General features: G+C 25.4%; 1 protein-coding gene across 1 annotated transcript in view; it reads left to right on the top strand.

The window, feature by feature from the left end:
• Nucleotides 1–4,935, top strand: part of LOC105626643 (atrial natriuretic peptide receptor 1) — a 94,097-nt gene that overhangs the window by 63,041 nt on the left and 26,121 nt on the right. The gene's annotated exons all lie outside the window — the stretch shown is intronic.

The raw sequence follows: 4,935 nt of genomic DNA, 5'->3' as shown, positions 1-4,935 counted from the left end.
GTCATTGTCTATGTATATTTTATTCTAATTAGTAAAAAGTTTTTTAAGGTTAATTAACTTACGGTAATCTCTCTCTCTCTCTCTCTCTCTCTCTCTCTAAATAAATGAATAAATAACAACAAAATGTGACATTCTTTAGTTAAAAGAAATTACTAATAAAAGCTTTATAAAGGTCAAAGGTTACAAAAGTATTACTTACGCTAAAAATGCATAAATTCAATGAAAAATATCAAGAAATGATCGTCTCATAATAAATTTTTTAAATTTATTTACAAAATATTCTTGAATCATTATAAAACATTTTCTTTATACTCAAATTTTATTGATGGACTAACATATTAATGATTGACTATTAAAAGAACGAGTGTTCATCATTTTTCATTATAAAAGTCAATGTGTTTAAAGAGAAACAATTGATTATTTAGTAGGTATACGTTTAGTTCATCAGATTTCACTAATTACAATATAGTTTGTATATTTTTAATCTAACAAAAGAAAAGAAAATTCGATTATGCATATTTGACAAATCAGTAAACTTTATTTTTCACAATTTCATTATTTTAAGACAATAATAATGCATACAATATAATGTAATTTCGTGGTTTAAATCAATAAAGTAGTGAGAAATAAAGGTTTTAATTCATTGACGTGTATGCAGGCTACACTTTATTCGCTATTATATAATATCAAACATTACTTTGTTCCTTTCCATATATTGTATAACACACGTTGTTCGCTAACTTTACCGACAAGTTATAACTTCGAAAACATCACGACGGACTCGCTTTTGTGAACAGAAATTTTAACTGTACTTCGTATAATGTTCTTCGTTTACTTAACTCATTGTTTTTAAGAGCATTGTTAATAATTTTTTGATCTTTTGCGAAAAAAATTAATAAATATATTCGATATTTTGTATTTAAATTATCTTTTCTGTCGGTTAAATATAAAAAATATTTTGTTTCTTTTTTTTTATCCACAGATTTTTTTTACTAGAAGTCAGTTTTTTATCTAATTAAATATAAAAAGTCTTATATTCAATTTTTTATAATCTAATATTAAAATAGAAGATTTTGATGGCGTTAATTGCCACCAATAGAGAGTATCATTGTTATAAAATTATTTTAGAATAATGGCATCTGCGTTTCATTTTGAAGCATGGCGCGTCAATCTCTCCAACGTTAACACAGTTATGGCATCTCTTTGAAAGACGATTATGTGGCGTAACTCTCTATACAATTATACGGTACACGTGCATTTTGCTATGTCGAAACCTGGCGTTGACGTTAGCGCACGTGCGCTACGCGCAAGTGCAAGTCGAGAACTAGATCGAGTAAGATAATTATGTTCGATATTTCGCAAGAGAATTACGCAAACATACCCACTGAAGCTTTCCAGTTTCGATGTTAAGGTCGCAAAGTGAAATGCATGTTCTCCGAAAAACAAATTCTTCAATCCTTTCAAAAATATACAATATCACATTGTACAATCAAATCAGCAAAAAAAAAAACAAATTTTGTCGTTATTTTAGAAATTATGAGTTATTATTATATCTATACAAATTACAATATTACATTCAATGTTTTACGGTCTCATAAAATCCTGACCTTGTATTTCTTACGTTTTGGTCAAATTGCTGTTATTTCAATATTTGTCTGCAGTAATGTATAAAAAGATTTTGTATAAAGTTCAGATATTATTTCATAAAAAGGAACATTTCCCGCAAAATTTTTCTTCATAAATTGTGCGGTTGTACCATGACTGAGAGCAATTTGCTTATCATTTTAGTCACGAATTGCAAGCGGAGCAAGCAAAAGGTTTCCCCGTTTCTCTGTTTAGATTTCATCTACGGAGAAATTCATGTTGATAAAAATTTTTGATTAATTTGCAAAACAAAACAATATTTTTATATTAAAAATTATAATTTAGTTCTAAATAATATTGATTTAATTAACTTAGTATATTGTTTGTCATTTCCCGAGATTATATTATTCAATTATTCATATATATTTCAGTTTCTCCAATAACATTAATTAATTATAAATAATGTTATCTTCGTAAAAATTGTTTATTTATGAAATCGTTACAAATATCAAACGGTTATAAATATCAGTTTCTATAAATAGAGTAGGTATAAGTGATTTAAAATCTTTGCAAAATCGTTATTAATTTATAGTTCTCATCTTAAGAAAAATTTGCTGTCATTCAACAAATAAAGGAAAAACAAGTCAAAAAAAGAAAACTGCTGACTTTAACTACCGCGCTATACTTTCATTTGTCTTAATTATTATTATTATTTCGAGAATCATAGGAGAATTTTTTTTTCTCAAAAAAAAGAAAAATTTTGCATACGCAATTATTTTGGTATAAAAAAAAGTGCTCGCATAATGCTTTATTCAGATTCTCAGAAAAGTCTGTGCGCAAAGTCGATTTCATCGCTTGTGTGAAGTCGAGCAAAAAGCGCTTGTTAACAGCGCGTTCAATAATATGAATAATTAACGTGTTTAACAAATTAACTCGTCGACGTTTAAATCCTCTAGTTCCGTAATTAATAAAGTAGATGCATTCTATGTGTCATATATTTTATATTAACCTGAATAAACATTAATTTACATTTACTCATTTAACTAAGGCATATTAATAATTATCTTATTATAGCATAGATAATTTCTTTATTACTAATATATAATTTCAAACAATTTTCAAGATTCTGGAATAAAGCTGCACAATTGGAATTATTTTACATGAATTAATACTTATACGCACCCATTCCTACGCTGATCAGCCTTAATTTTATTGTTATTTATTATTCTAAATAATTTTATTTTTATAATACATATTTTTATAATATATATAACGATTATTTTATACAAATTTATTATTAATTAAAATTTTACTTAATTTGAGAAAATAATTATCTTTGAAATTAATCACTCTAATTAATATATGTGTCCGTGAAAATATAATTTTGCTGAAATTAAAATGTTCTGTCGAGATTGAATAAAATCGCGAAGATATATAAATATTTTATTGATTTTTGTTCTTTTGCTGCGTAGCCTTCAACCTTCCGATATTGAACGAACTACTAATTTCCAGTAAATGGTGTGCACGTTATTGTGCAGATATAGAAAGCCGATTTATATATCGCTTCGAAAGTTTTCATATCGAAGATAGAAAGGTTGTAAAATGGACATGATCTTTTCCGCGGCGTACCTTCGTTTTTAGTTTTGCGATAAGCTTCTTATCTTTAAAACGGTGTAAACTGAATTCTAAAATATCATGAATTTCAGTGAGCCGTGAAAGTAGCATGTTTTAAACAAGTTTTTTAAACTAATTTATTCTTTGAAAATAAATAACTCGTATATGATATGTAGTATAATATTCATGAATATTGGCTAAATAGTTGAACAATAGCGTTTTAATTTTTACATTCGAAAATATTCAAGAAACAATCGCATTCGTTGATTCGGTATCGATCCGTTATATTTTATAATTCTTAGCATAGAAAAATTGTATTCATATATGCAAACTTATCGCGAATAGTAAGAAACTTTATATTAAAGAACTATATATTAAAGAAATGCTGCATTATTTCTAATGAAATTTGACTAAATGTCAATGATTGACCTTTGACAGCACTTAAATAGAATTTTAGTGAATGTCGATATTTTTCACTTCTCTTTTTTATCCTTGAATGTACATTATGTTATGTCAGCCTTCCCTGATAATCTGAGAAGTAAACTCTTACCGTTGGAAGTTATTTCCGTTCATTCTTCTACGAAGTGAACGAGAAAATCTTGGAATGTGTTCGAGTGACAAGGATCTCTAACAGTCAATATTTTTATTATTTGATAAAATCATACAATAAATTCAGAGTTGAGTAGTGCTATGTTAAAAAGATAAAAATTAAAAAGTTAACTAATTTTAACTTAATTTACATTTTAGACTCTTAACTTTTTAGTTTAATTTAGTTACATTTTAACTATTAACTTTTAATTTGATTTTTTTGGACTCCTTAAATACAATGACTCCTTAAATACAATGCGAGAGGCTAATAAGTATATAATTTAGTAATTTTATATTGTATAATTGTTATTTGAACAAAAATAATCAAATTCTTTAATAAATAAGAGAAAGAAAAAATACGAAAAATTATGTAAAATAGTCAAATTTTTTTTTTTTAGTTATTCGTTCGAACCAAATTTAACTTTTATTTTTTTTTACTTTTATTTTAATTACTTTTATTTTAATTACTTTCTTAACTTAACTTTTAATTCAATTATTTTTGTTATGAATTAACTATTTTAATTAAGTTAAATTTTCAAGGCTGTTAACTTTAATTTAACTTAGTTAAAAAAAAGTTAACTTATCCAATCCTGAATAAATTATCTTCTATCATTAAACAATTTTACATCGCGAAATATTTTTATTACATTTTACGAAGAAAATTATGGCGCCATTATTTTATTTCTATTATTATTTTTAACATTATTTTTATTTCTATCATTATTTTTATTTCATTATTTATTATATTTGTTATATCATTATGATTCTTTATGTTAAAATTATGCTAAAATAATTACTTTCTACAAATCATATTTGGATTCATTTATTTTATTATTATCTACCGTTATTTAATCTTATGTGAATGATTTTTTATTTCTTTGTAGAATTTTCTGCTTTTGTCACATAATCTATCTAAATTTTCTTATTGTATATTTTATCATTTTCTCTATACACGAAGTAAAGACTTTGTTTGATTTTCTTTGAATGTTTTGTTGCTATCACAGAGAATACTGAATTTAAAAGTAATTCCTTAATTCCGAGTAAAACTGCATGCACTCCCCCCACACACACACACACACACACACACACACACACACACAATAATTAATTTAAACGAGCGTANAACTAATTTTTCTTACTAGTATTATT

This window comes from Atta cephalotes (assembly GCF_000143395.1).
Source record: "Atta cephalotes unplaced genomic scaffold scaffold00001, whole genome shotgun sequence".
Lineage (NCBI taxonomy): Eukaryota > Metazoa > Arthropoda > Insecta > Hymenoptera > Formicidae > Atta > Atta cephalotes.
Note: the sequence above shows the minus strand (reverse complement) of the source record. Positions and strands in the feature narration are given on the sequence as shown.